General features: G+C 36.1%; 2 pseudogenes; both read left to right on the top strand.

Annotated features, from left to right (window-relative positions):
- Window positions 1–327: 327 nt before the first annotated feature.
- Window positions 328–1034, top strand: LOC133069545 (poly(A) polymerase type 3-like; annotated as a pseudogene).
- Window positions 1035–12740: 11706 nt separating this feature from the next.
- Window positions 12741–14528, top strand: LOC133069544 (metalloreductase STEAP2-like; annotated as a pseudogene).
- The last annotated feature ends 694 nt before the right edge of the window (window positions 14529–15222 follow it).

Raw genomic sequence — 15222 nt, 5'->3', positions numbered from 1 at the left:
GACTCAAACTGGTAAGATGTCCTTTCTTTCCAAAATGTTTATCTCCAAATTCTAGCAGTCTTTTGGCAGAAATTGACAAGATACACTTAAATATGTATCTTTTATTTAGGCAGTTGGACTTGGAGGAGGCAGAGCTCCTCCCTTCCTCTATCTCAGGTCCTTGGTGACAGCTGTTGTCCTGGGGAAGTGGCTACGTGGTGCCTGTGCAGGAGGTGATGTTCTTTCTATTAACAACTCAGGGATCACAACAAATGCAGCAACCACACAAGCGTTAATACATCCTAAGCTATCTGTTTAGCAGACCCCAAAGGAGACTGACTTAAACTAATTGAGATTCCAAAGCCCTTTGCAGTCTCTGAAGAGTAAGAGGAACTACAACGCAAGACTCTAACTTTGGGAAATTGAGCCTAATGAAAGAGTAGATACAAGAAATCAGAAAAAAGCAAGAATCTTCCACAATCTTTAGTTGAATATATTGAAGGAAAAATTTTTACACTTGGATCTTGCCAATTAGGAATACCTACAAAGGTGCCAATGCTGATGTGTGTTGCAACAAGATATATTGATTGAAGTGACTTTTTCACCTCATTCTATAAATTGAATTTACAGGAAGAAGTGAAAGATTTAGGAGCTGTTGAAGCATTTGTGCAAGTTATCAAACTGTGTTTTGATGGCTTAGGGATTGATATTTTTTTGCAAGATTAGTACTACTGCAGACTATTCCAGAATATTTGGAGCTAGGAGAGATAGTCTGCTTAAAAAGTATTAGAAATAGACTATGTGTAAGGAGTCTAAATGGTTGCAGGGGAACCAATAAAATTTCACATCTGTTTCTAATTATTGACAGTTTCAGGTTAACAGGGGGGCAAACTTCACACATCTATTCCAATATATTAGGTTTCCTTGATGCTATTTCCTGGACTAAGTAAGTAACAGAACTTGCCAGCTTAATTCAAATGTAATAGCACCAACTTTTGTACATTGATTCCTCAGTGTTTTCTAAATGGTATGTGTTTAGATTATATTCAAATTGATTTAAAAATAAATGACAATAAAATATCTCACATTAAAAAAATTGGATAGCCAAGTGATCATTACAAAGAAGAACCAATTAAAGAGACATATAGTAATTTACTTTGAGTTACGGAAAGATTGAAGGCAGGAGAAGAGGACAACAGAGGATGAAATGGTTGGATGGCATCACTGACTCAATGGACATGAATTTAAGTAAACGGGAGTTAGTGATGGACAACGAGGCCTGGAGTCGCAAAGAGTGGGACATGACTGAGCAACTGAACTGAACTGACATCTATTTCCACATTAACCAAAAGAGTGTGGCATGGACCTGAGGACAGAAAGGTATAAAAGACATTGGAGACCAGAGCTCGATCCCTGGGTTGGAAAAATCCCCTAGAGGAAGAAATAGCAACCCATTTCAGTATTCTTGCCTGGAGAATTCCATGAATAGAGGAGCCTGGTAGGCTATAAAGTCCATGGGGTTGTAAAGAGTTGGGCATGGCTGAGCAACTAATACTTTCCTCACCCACTTAAATGGTCAAAAATATTAAAAAAAAAAGAAAATCTTGCCAAAGATGTTCCAGGGAAAATGGAAAATCTTTGAAACAAATGGCTGGGACAACTTATGAATCTTTTAAAACATTGAAACTTGTCACTTATCTCACACCATACATCAAAAATTAATTTGGGATGAATCATTGAGATAAATATAAATACAGGTATTAAAAAGTTTCTAGAAAACGTAGGTACATATTTTCTCAGATTTTGAGTGAGCAAGTATTTCTTAAATTGGACCCAGAAATGTAACATTTTTAGAAAAGCATAAGTTGGATTCCTTCAAAATTAAAATCTGCCCATCAAAAGATATGTTTCACAAAATGATGGCAGAACAGGACGGGGAAATATTTTATACTTATATAAAATAAATATATGTTTATATATATATTTGTCTTTCCAAAATTCATATGTTGAAGTCAAAATTCATATGGCTTTCCAATATGACCATATTCAGATATGGGCTTTTAAGGAGTTAATAAAGGTTAAAGAAGGATATAAGGGTGGGGCCCTAATTCAATATGACTGGTATGTTCATAAGAAGAGAGAGAGAGAGAGACACCAGGGTTATATGTACTCAGAGAAAAGGTAACGTGAGAAGACAGTAATACGATGGCAGTCTTTCAGGGAAAGGGGAATGGTCTAAGGAGAAACCAAACCTGCTGACCCACTGATATTGAACATCTAACCTCCAGATTTGTGAAAAATAAATTTCTGTTGTTTAAGCCACCCAGACTGATATTTTATTATGGAAGCCTTAAAAGTATAATAATAATAGTTATTACTACTACTACTATTATATATACAAGAACTTCTTTCCAAAATAAATGAATTATTCAGATAGCCTATAAACCAATAATAGAAGAAAGACAGAAATTCAATAAAATAGTATAAACAGCAGCAACAAACATTTTTGATAAGGATGTGGAACAGCAAAAATTCTCCATACATTGCTAAAAGGAGCCTAAAATAGTACAGTCACTTTGGAAAGTAACTTTGGAAGCTCCTTCTTTAATTTAATTACAGTCACTTTGTGAAGTGAAGTCGCTCAGTCGTGCCCGACTCTTTGCGACCCCATAGACGATAGCCTACAAGGCTCCGCGGTCCATGGGATTTTCCAGGCAAGAATACTGGAGTGGGCTGCCATTTCCTTCTCCAGGGGATCTTCCCAACCCAGGGATCGAACCCGGGTCTCCTGCATTGCAGACAGATGCTTTACTGTCTGAGCCACTAGGGAAGCCGATAGTAACTTTATGACATACCAATTCCATTCCTAAGTACTTAAACAAGAAAAATAAAAGCAGAAATCCAAAGGCAGGTACAAGGAAATTTACATGTAATAGCCAGTAATTGGGAACTATCCTAATGTCAACTAATGAATAATGGATAAACAAGCTATGGCCTCAACCTGCAATGTAATACCATGTAGGAATATAAAAAAACTAATGATCAATGAAAGCAATGTGAATGAATGTCATAATCATTATAAGGAGTGGAAGAAGCAAATACAAATGAGTACACGATGTAAGATTCCATTTTTATGAAACATTGGAGCTCCATCAAACCAATCTGTTTTGAAATGCACACAGTAGAAATCTCATGTGGAGGAAATGAAAAAGTTCCATGAAGGGCATTTCTAAGCCAACAGCAATTTTTTGTATTTTGTAGTGGTATGGTTTACACAGTTGATGAATATGTTGAAAGTCATCACAATGGAAATCAATATATGTACACATTTACCCTATGTAAAATAGATTTCAACAAAAAAGTTAAAAATTCAAGGTCATGAGTAATTAGCAATCATGAAAAGATAAGTATTACTTTTGAATTTAGAGGAATGAAAGCAAATAACCAGCTTAGAATTTATAGTACAGTAGCAATTATTAGTTCACCTAAAAACTACCTTCATCATTGAACATTGCTAATTAAGACATTTTCGCAACTTCTAGAAATTTACTCTGCGGTAGCACCTATAATCTCCACACATTCGGACAGTCTTCTCTCATTATGCTTATCTATTATCTCCTGCTTTCTCTTCCAAAACATAGCCAATATTTAAGCTGCCACATTTTCATAGAAAATTCTAAAAATGTTAAGAGTTTCATTTTCAATTTTCTCCCATTAAATATGCAAACCTAAAGTAGTTGAAGTTATTCTTTCCTACTTCTTATTGGTTGTGGTGGAATAATATTCTCTTCTCCTGATGCCAGTGTAACCCTCATTCCAGTATCTTTTAAGAGACCTAAATTTTCAATTATCTTCTTTTCTAAGAAGTTCCACCTGTTTCCCTTTACTGGCACGTTCCTCAGCATCCCCCAGGCTCTAGTCTCTCCCATTCTCTTTTTACAGCCATGTCTTCAAAAAATATTTACATTTACTTTTTTTCCTCCCTCCCTAAACTCTTTCTAATCAACTTCTAACATTCTGTTTTTATTCTTTTTGTTTGAACAAAATGAGTTTCACAAACTATGTGCCAGTGGATCCAGTGGAAACTTTTTATTTCATACATATTTGACACCCAGAGTATTAGATTTGTTGACTTCTTCCTCAATATTTTGGTTCTGGGACATTTTATTCACGTGGCTTTCTTTCTATCTCTGGCTCATGTCACATTCCTTTGCAGGTTTCTCCTTTGCTTTTTGGTTAATGTTGAGGGAACATCAGAGCCACAGCCAAGGTCTTAAAATTTTCACTCTTTAAACCTGCCACAGACAATGGCATGTACTCCTGTGCAGCCTATAATCTTCTTATACTATAGTCTCACACATATATTTCTGAGGTCCACATCTAATTCTTGGGCCTCATGTCCTTAGAGTTGACTATTTCTTAGAACTAACCACTTGAGTATTTCACAAACATCTCAAAACACCACCTGTCCCAAATAAAAGACTGCTTTGGTGCCCCCCACTCCAATGGTGCTTTTCTCTTATCCCATCAGTCTGTAATTTCATCTTACCCAGTGATTCATTCAAGTTTCTAAGCTCCTGATCTTGCTTCTTTAAATGATAGTCTTCATTTTTCACTGACCTCCTCAGCTTCACAATTTTCTACTTCCCTCTTATCTTCTATACTAGTTTGTCTTATTTTATGTTCCCCAAAGCATCATATTCTTTACTGTTTATAAGATGTATTTTGTCAATTATTTGACCTATATCCACATATTCTAACTGTTATCCAATTTTAGTGGGGATTCAGGAGCGACTTTACCCACTTTACTAGCTTCAGCTTTTATGGAAATTCTTATCCCATAGCATGATTTTAAAAGTATGTATTGAATTAATTAGTTAATTAATGACAATCTTTTTGTGACTAAGAGCCTAGAAGGAAATAAAACACAATATGTACACCACCTCAACATTTGTTGAATGTCCATTTATTCTACTTTCTGCATATTAACAATAAACAATAGAAGAAATTGTTAGTTAATAGTAACATTACAGCATTAACAGTTTCTGTGAGAACAAGTTCATTATAATGATAGGTACAAAAACCTATGGCCCATGTTTGCTAATGCTGTGTGGTTGATTAATCAGTGGAACCATTGGATAATTATGGTGTTCTGATAAGTGTGATAGACAAAGCACTGAAAAACACAAGATGGCAATCTAAATAGCAGATCAAGGGGGTTGTTTACTGAAAATTGTATTTTGCTTATCATACGTTTCACACATTTTACAATGAGCTAGTAATACAGTGTTGAAGAAGATAGTCCCATTTTTAATGAATTTACTGTCTAGATATATAACAAGACACTGAATTGGCAATTGCAGTACTGTGTCATAAGTGCTAAGTGAAGGTATACACACAGTAACAAGCAAAATTGCTAAGAGAATTTCAGAGATGGAAAATGCCAGAGACAAGGAAAATTGTCTTGAAAGATTTGCAGTAATTTAAGAATGGCGTAATAGTGACTTGAAATAGAGAGTAAAAACCTGAACAGAAAGAATTCTTGGCTTGGATTGAAGAACAGGGACCAGTAAAGACTATCTCTGAGTTAGCATGAACATCAGAGTCATTTTGTGCCATTGGCCAAGAGAAGAGAGCACTAGAGACAGGCAGGAATCATCAATAGAAGTCGATCTTGGAGACAAATAAAATGATTCAAATTGTAATTTTTATTTCATAGCAATCTTATATTTGGAACCCATTTAATATATAAGGATATGAAAATGCTTTTTACCCATTTTTTAAAATGATCTTATTGGCAAATTAGGCTTCGGATAGGAGTATGAGAATGAAAGGCTTCCCTGGTGGCTCAGATGGTAAAAAACCAACCTGCAATGCAGGAAACCTGGGTTTGACCCCTGGGGTCAGGAAGATCCCCTGGAGAAGGAAATGGCAACCCATTCAGTATACTTGCCTGGAGAATTCCATGGACAGAGCAGAGTGACGGGCAGACCATGGGGTCGCAAAGAGTTGGACATGACTGAAAAACTAACTCTTTCACTTCTATTTCATGAGAATGAAAATATAACATGGGTTTGTAGAGCAGATCTTGCTAGTAAGAGGGGACAAGATGAGGAACCCAAGTGTACTGAAACTGGTGAACACTGACCAGGGGATGTGGTGATAGGCCATTATATAATGGATAATTCCCAAACTAGTTAATTTATACATAAATTAGCTGGCATGGAGAACATTAATTTCTTCCAACAGTACTTCAAGATTTGTGCAAAGATTTTCCAAGTGGAAAATTAAAAAATTTCGACCTGAGCAAGTGTTCTCTAAAACCTCATTCATTTTTACTGAACACTAAACAGAAAGCAGATGAGTATTTGAAAGGAGTAGAGAATGAAGTCTAAGTCTTAGGTCAGTATCAAGACCAGAATTGCAATGGCAATACTGTATCCATGTATGAGAAAAGCTCTATCATAGAACAAACATTTTCTAAGTTCAAAGAGGCAGATTTTACATTAAAGTAGGATTTTAAAATTTATTTTAATTAAGTCATTTAATTCTTACTTTCACACTCATTACCAATACAACAATATATAAAATAATATGAACTGACAAGATGAATCTATCTCATAAATGATTATTGATCATTTCTACATGTGTCTGTTACTAATATGATGCTTTCACTAAGTAAGAACATATGCATCCAATAATTCAGTAAATCTTTAATTTGTTAAAACTGCCTTTAAAATAAATTTTCAAAATAAATGCTAACATTCATAAATTTATGAATTTTATTATAAATTCAAAATATATTATATTGCTATATAGTAGTGTGGCTTTAGGGAGTTTTTGTTTTTACATTTATTAAGCAAATTTGCTAAATATTAAACCTTATTTGTAATTATGATTCAAAAACACAGCTGAGGAACTAAACACATAAATTGGATTCTGTCATATGTACAAATATATGCAGCTTTAAATATACAGAGCGTACACAGAATGCTCATGTGATGTAAACAAAAAAGTAATGAATCTAGTTGAAGCTACTGTAAATATTGTGATACTTAATTTTATTTATAATTCAACTAAAATATAGAGAGGATAAATTCCATCCTTCAAAGTTGTTTATACTATGTATAGAAGGGAAATTTTTCTTCTATAGTTTGTTTTCTAGTTCTTGGCTTTGTTCCTAGCTTTTTCTAGTTTTTCCCATGAATTCTCATTATCATTCTTTGTTCAGTCACTCAGTCATGTCCAACCCTTTTCAACTCCATGGACTGCAGCAATCCAGGCTTCCCTGTCCATCACCAACTCCTGGAGCTTGCTCAAACTCATGTCCATTGAGTTGGTAATACCACCCAACCATCTCGTTCTTTGTCGTCCCCTTCCCCTCCTGCCTTCAGTCTTCCACAGCATCAGGATCTTTTTCCGTGAGTCAGTTCCTCACATCAAGTGGCCAAAGTATTGGAGCTTTAGCTTCAGCATCAGTCCTTCCAATGAATATTTGGGACTGATTTCCTTTAGGGTTGACTGATTTGATCTCCTTGCAGTCCAAGGGGCTCTCTAGAATCTTCTGCAACACCACAGTTCAAAAACATCAATTCTTAGGTGCTCAGTCTTCTTCATAGTCCAACTCTCACATCCATACATGACTACTGAAAAAAACGTAGCACTGATTATATTTCTTGGCAAAGTAATGTCTCTGCTTTTTAATATGCTGCCTAGTTTTGTCATAACTTTTCTTTCAAGGAGCAAGTGTCTTTTAATTTCATGACTGCACTCACCATCTGCAGTGATTTTGGAGCCCAAGAAAATAAAGTCTGTCTCTGTTTCCATTGTTTCCCATCTATTTGCAATGAAGTGATGGGACCCGATGCCATGATCTTCGTTTTTTGAAAGTTGAGTTTTAAGCCAGCTTTTTCACTCTCCTCTTTCACTTTCAAGAGGGTCTTTAGTTCCTCTTCACTTTCTGCCATATGGGTGGTGTCATCTTCATATCTGAGGTTATTGATATATCTCCTGGAAACCTTGATTCCAGCTTGTGCTTCATCCAACCTGGCATTTCACATGATGTACTCTGAATATAAGTTAAATATGCAGAGCGACAATATACAGCCTTGATGTACTAATTCCCCAATTTGGAGCCAGTCTGTTGTTCCATGTCTGGTTCTAACTGTTGTTTCTTGACCTGCATACAGGTTTCCCTAGAGGCAGGTAAGGTGGTCTGTTATTCCCATCTCCTGAAGAATTTTCCACAGTTTGTTGTGATCAACAACAGTCAAAGGCTTTAGTGTAGTCAATGAAGCAGAAGTGTAGAGGTTTTTCTGGAATTTTCTTGAGTTTTCATGACCCAACAGATGTTGGCAATTTGATCTCTGGTTCCTCTGCTTTTTCTAAATCCAGCTTGAACATCTGTAAGTTCTCGGTTCATGTACTGTTGAAGCCTAGCTTGGAGAATTTGAGCATTACTTTGCTAGCTTGTGAAATGTGTGCAATTGTGCCATAGTTTGAACATTCTTGGCACATTATCATTCATATAATTTTATTTATATATTGTCATTCTTATAATTCTAATAATCTCATGATTCTAATGCAAAACTATTAATTCAATAATAACTTTAACTTAGCCTATGTATTTATTGACATTTTATTTTCAAAATCAAGAAGAATTATAAATATTCTTGGCTCTTGAAAGTAAGAATCTCCCTGACAAACTAGAGTTACATCTTTTGCTGTAACACTTGAACAATCTAACATAAGACATTTAATCAGGACCTCTTTTAAAACAGATTATAGGATGAGAAATTTGGGATGTAATGGAAAATGCTTTATTATCTTCCAGTATGTTTTTAGAGAATATTGAGGCTTATTTTTGATGCCCTGTCAATAAGTATATATCAAAAAAATATATATATCATAAATAACATGTAACAATATGAAAGTAACATATAATATAATCTTACTTGATCAAAGCAGTACACTTGCACTGCATTCTTTAATCTGATGTGTTCATCCATGTTCATTATGCTTCAAATTTACAGGTATAAATAACAAAAGCTTAATATATAATTTAAGCATTTTACATGCAAATATAGGATAAATAGAAATAAAGGATTCATTTTGAAAGTAAAACACCAGTAAATACATAGGCTAAGTTAGAATTATTATGGACTTAATAGTTTTGCATTAGGATCATGAGATTATTAGAATTAAAAGAATGATAAGAATTTATTACCAACAAAAACCTTATTAATATTTAAATATACAAGTGTGACTCTCACAATGTCATAGCAATTTAGGATAAAATTTAGATAGATATAAAAAAGAGAAAAATTGATATAAATTACATTTGATATTTTAGGAAAAATACATGCCTACATTTGTTCCTTAAAAATAAACAAAAAAATTCATGTGATGACTGTAATCTTTTATTATAGAGACTTAGTTATAAGAAAAATACTTTTTTTTTTGAAAAATACTTTTAAGATAACAATTTCTTCTAATTTTTCTTAGATCTTGATAGTACAAACTTATTTAACTTGGGAAGTGGTTTTTCTACTTTTCTCTGATCACATAGTATTAATCTGGTAATTTTTCTGTGAAAAACCCAAGGGAAATCTTTATAAAGTTTTTGTCATAGATCATTTCTAACCATTTGCAGTATTTTTAAAACATTTATCAGTTTCAACATTGAGTATAATTTTTCTTCAAACAATCAAGAATCGTTGCTGTGCTATAGATTTTGCGGTAATATAATTTCTTGTGACAATAACTGTAAGAAAATTTAAGGTGACTAGGTGACTCTTTATTGATTTCTGAAGATTTGAAATTATTCTGAGAACACTGTGAAAAACCCTAATACTGTGCTAAATAATGGAGATAGAACACGCATGATATATAATATTCGGATATTACCCAATCTTTTATCTGTGAAAGAGACAGATTTTTAACTAAAATATTACAAAATTACTACACCTTGTATAACTGATGCTTAAAAACATTTTTTGGAAAAATTAAGAAGACGTAATTCAACCTAAAAAGAGATAAGAACAATTAGTACAGCCAAAAAGGGTTTTAATTTGGACAGAAGGTACAGCTTGAATAAATACAACTTTATCTGGAGGTGAATATGAATTATCAGGTTTTGCCCACAGTGAATTTCAGGCAAAGTAGAATTTTCTAGCTCATTCATTTCACACAAGTATCACTTCTCATTAAATTTAATGGCAATATAAATCATATAAGATTGTAGTCATTTTCAGGTTTATCTTTTCCACAAATTGTGTATTTCTTTTCATTTTTACCTTGTATCTAATTCATATTTATACCCCATTACTGGTACCTAGTTATTTATCCAAAAACCTTTGTTGGCATATTACTGATTTAAACTAAGGCATCTTACTTCTGTTATATTAAAATTTCAGCCTGTGGGTTGTATTTTCCATTTTAGATCCAAGTTTAGTCTTCTGTTTTCACTTAATGAGAAATAGATAACTAATCATAGAGTGTTTTAGGAGTCAAATTCAGTTACAAGAATAGGATAATCAGCCTATTCATGGGCATAGCTTTGCCTGAGATATGTATTAGTATATATTATATTGTGTTCTTTATTACTATAGTATATAAAAACACATTTCAGAACATTATATGCATGATAAGATAAGCTTAAAATAATAGCAATGAAATCTTTACAGTCGTACTATGAATAAATACTTATAATAAGAAAAATATAATCCATTTAGAGTTTGACTAGTCTTATGAAAGCAAATATACTTGAGATATCTTTTGGGCAGCTTCAACAGTTCTTACAAGTGAATTTCACCTAATCTTTGCATTTTCTGAGATCAAATGATTCTAAGTTAATAGAGAGTACGTCTTTCAGAGATGTACCTAACACATCCAGGTCCTGGACATTTGACTAAAATCAGGGTTTAGAAGCAGGTTGCAAAGAACTGATATTCATAACCACAGGATTGGGTTGGTCATAGTGAAGAACGGGGCACTTAATTCTGGGGGTCACAGTGGACCTGGGTCAGAAGAGTGAAGCAAAGTCTAGGCGATGAGACCTATAGGGTCAGAGTCCAGGAAACAGTGATACAGGCACTACAGAGTGAGGAACCAGGCATAGAACTTCTCTGTGCAGGTAGTTGATAAGTGTTTGCATGAAATTGTATGTGTGTGTGTTGACAGAAACCATGTAATCTCTGGGCTAGAAAAGTTTAATTCTCATAGGGAATCTCAGTGCTATTTCCTGGAGCCCTGATGCCAATGGAGGGGTACAGTGTCAGCCAAATGTTTGCTAGTTCCTGCAGCTCAAGAATCTTTTTCCTTAAATTTTTATTTATTTATTTTTAGATGTGCAGAGTCTTCATCGCTGCGTGGGTTTTTCTCTATTTTCAGCAAGCGGGGCCTACTCTCTAGTTGCTGTGCATGGGCTTCTCATTGCGGTGTCTTCTCTTGTTGTGGAGCATGGCTCTGGGTGTGTGGTCTCAGTAGTTGTGGCTCCCGGGCTAACCCATGTCTCCTGCATTGGCACATGGATTTTTCACCACCGAACCACCAGGGAAGCCCTCAAGAATCTTAATGTTATGTGATTCAGAACTTGTAGAAGACAGTCTATGGGGCCCAACCTCCCCTTGGTTGGAAAAAAGTTGCTTACTTTGAGTTGTAACAAAACAAAACAAAATAAAATAAATCTTTTCTGGGGAGAGTATTAGGAAGGTACCTAGATTTTTACTATCCTGGAATCTGAGCAAACATCTCCAGGTCAGATGAGTCTAATTCCCATAGTCTCTTTGGAGTGATATAAAATATAGAGCTTCTGAGCAATCATCCTTTAATCAAGCTTGCCAGTGCTCTTGGGTCAGAAAGTCTGGGCCTTAAAGAAACATAAAAATATTAACAATGGACTGTTTTCTAAAGCTGGTGGCCACAGCAGCAAGAGAGGAGAACACAGTTACAGAGCAAAACTTCTAGGCCTGGGACTTCCCAGGTATTTCTTGAATGGCTTATCAAGCTTTTGAGCCACAGAAATTGCCTTTGTGCTTCATCCCATTCCTTTAATATTGTTGTTTTCTTCTCTCTCTTATTTTATCTCTCTCCCTTAAATATTTCTGTGCTTCCCCAGGGGCTCAGATGGTAAAGAATCTGCCTGCAATGCAGGAGATTTGGATTCAGTCCCTGGTTGGGAAGATCCCTTGGAGAAGGGAATGGCTACTCACTCCAGTATTCTTACCTAAGAATCCCTGGGAAATCCCATGGACAGAGGAGCCTGGCAGGCTACAGTCCATGGGGTTGCAATGAGTCAGACATGACTGAGCCACTAAAACTTAAATATTTCTCTTTTCCATTGCATGTCCGTAAAATATTCATCTTCTGTCAAGTTTTTTTTTTTCCTTCATCACTACACAGAAAATGTATCCTTTGCCTTCCACTGCTTGAGCCAAACTACTGGCTCTACATTTTCACATCCTTTGAGGGGGATCAGCAGCCATGGACAGCTTCTGAAATACCATGATCTAATTTTCAGATGTGACTTAGAGAGAAGGGAGAAACTGCCAAGGGGCATCATAGAAAAGGGTTAGTCGGAGGGTACAGAGAGCCTTGCTGTTCAAGGAGATTGTATACAAACAGCATTGGCATCACCTTATTAAAAATGCTGATTCTTCAGTCTCCCTCCAGACTTACTGAAACAGATTCTTTGTTTTAACCAGATTCTCAGGATATCCCTGGTGATCTTGGAAGAGTCTGTATCAAGGAATGAAACACTGATGGGAAGCCACAAGAGCCTTAGAGAAACTCTTTGGCCTCAGGGGGGGGGGAAATGGTATCAAAGATGCAAGAAAGGCACTTTGCTAGTGGTACAGTTGAGACTTTATGCTTCCAGTGCATGGGGTACTGGTTTGATCCCTGGTCAAGGAATTAAGATCCCACATGCCACAGGGCATGGAAAAAAAAAAAAAAAAAAGAAAAAAAAAAAGATGCAAGGAAGGCCACTATAGGTGTAATTGGCCATAGAAATTTTGCTAAGTCCCTGACCATTTGACTTATTAGGTGTGGCTATCATGATGTAGTCACAGGAAGCAGAAATCCTAAATTTGCTGCTGAATTTTATCCTCACATGGTAGATGCCACTCACCAAGAAGTTGCTCTAATCAAATCATATCGTATATAATGTTGTTGCCATATATAGGAACATTATAATTTGCAGTGGGACCTGAGACATCTGCTGTGGGTGAATTTTGATTGATGTGAGCAATAACACAAGGATAAACCAATACCCAACATCCAATGTGGAATATTTGGCTTCATTATTCCTGGACTCTTTGATTGTGAAAGGTTTAAGGTTGTCTCAACTTGGGCATCTGGTCCTATCACTTTATGGCAAATAGAAGGGGAAACAATGGAAACAATGACAGAATTTATTTTCTTGGGCTCTAGAATCACTGTAGAGAGTGTCTGCAGCCTTGAAATTAAAAGATGCTTGCTCCTTGGCAGAAAAGCTATAACAAACCTAGACAGCATATTTAGAAGCAGAGACATCAATTTGCACAAATGTCTGTCTAGTCAGAGCTGTGGTTTTTCCAGTAGTTGTGTATGGATATGACAGTTGGACCATAAAGAAGGCTCAGTGCCAAAGAATTGATGCTTCAAACTGTGGTGCTAGAGAAGACTCTTGAGAGTCCCTTGGACAGCAAGGAAATTAAAGCAGTCAATCCTAAAGGAGATCAACCCTGAATGTTCATTGGAAAGACTGATGCTTAAGCTCCAATATTTGGCCACCTGATGTGAAGAGATGACTCATTGGAAAAGACCCTGACACTGGGAAAAATTGAGGGCAAGAGAAGAGGCTACAGAGGATGAGATGGTTGGATGGCATCACTGACTCAATGGACATAAGTTGGAGCAAACTCCAGGAGATACTGAAGGACAGGGAAGACTGGCATGCTGCAGTCCGTGAGGTAGTAAAGAGTCAGACATGACTTAGTGAATGGCAACAGCTTGGGCACTTCCATTAGGACCTAAGGATGCCGGCTGGCATGCTTATATATGCAGCAACAATATTCAAGCTCTGCAGAAGATTATTGAACTTGTCAGTCAGTTGAATTTCGTTCCTGTTGATTTGGAATCAGAGCAATTACAAGATTACCCCTGTGACTATTTACCTTCTGGAGACGGCCAGTAGTGGTAGCCATAAGCCTAGCCATGTTTTTCTTCCTTTATTCTTTGGTCCTAAATGTGATTCATCCATGCGCTAGAAACCGGCAGAGTGACTTTTACAAGATTTCTGATGAGACTGTGAATAAAACTTTGCCCATAGGTGTGATTACTTTGCGGTCTTTGGTCTACCCGGCAAATCTAGCCACTGGTTATCAGCTTTATGATGGCACCAATATAGAAGCTTTCCACTTTGGTTGGAGACCTATTTACAGTGTAGAGAACAGCTTGAATTACTAAGCTTTTACTTGACTTTGGTTCATCTTGCCTACAGCCTCTGCTTACCAGTGAGAAATTTATAGAGATACTTCTTTTTCAACATGGCTTATCAGCAGGCATGAGATGTACTTGATTTTCATCTGATGCTTCCCTGGTAGCTCACATGGTAAAAAATCTGCCTGCAATGTGGGAAGTCTGGGTTCAATTCTTGGGTCAGGAATATCCCCTGGAGTGGGGAATGTCAACCTATTCCAGTGTTCTTGCCTGGAGAATTCCATGGACAGAGGAGCCTTGAGGGCTACAGTTCATGGGGTCACAAAGAAAGAGTTAGACACGATTGAGCAATTAACACACACAGCAAAATACTTGATTAGTATAGTTAGTAAAAGATAAGGTTGAAAGAATCCCTCTGCCAATGCAGGAGACACAAGGATTGTGGATTTGATCCCCGGGTGGGGAAGATCTTCTAGAGTAGGAAATGGCAACTCTGGATTTGCCTGGAAAACCTCCTGGACAGAGGAGCCTGCCTGGCTAAAGTTTATAGGGTTGCAAAAGAGTCAGACATGACTGAGCAACTGAACACACACACACACACACACACACACACACACGATTTAAAATAGTGTAAAACTTTACATACCTTATAATAGAAATTTTGGTATGTTTATGGAGGGGAGAGAATTGTTCTTTAAGTAATGTTTCTGCATAAGAATTATGTAGCTAATTCAAAACAATCTAGAGCAAAAGCTGCTCCTATCCATTTCTTTGCAGATTTATAGCAGAGAAGTGAACAAGAAAAAAGAAAGGAAAGAGGCC

The sequence above is a fragment of the Dama dama genome, chromosome 14, assembly GCF_033118175.1.
Source record: "Dama dama isolate Ldn47 chromosome 14, ASM3311817v1, whole genome shotgun sequence".
In the NCBI taxonomy this organism is placed as follows: Eukaryota; Metazoa; Chordata; class Mammalia; order Artiodactyla; family Cervidae; genus Dama; species Dama dama.
This window is presented reverse-complemented; position numbering and strand designations above follow the sequence as displayed.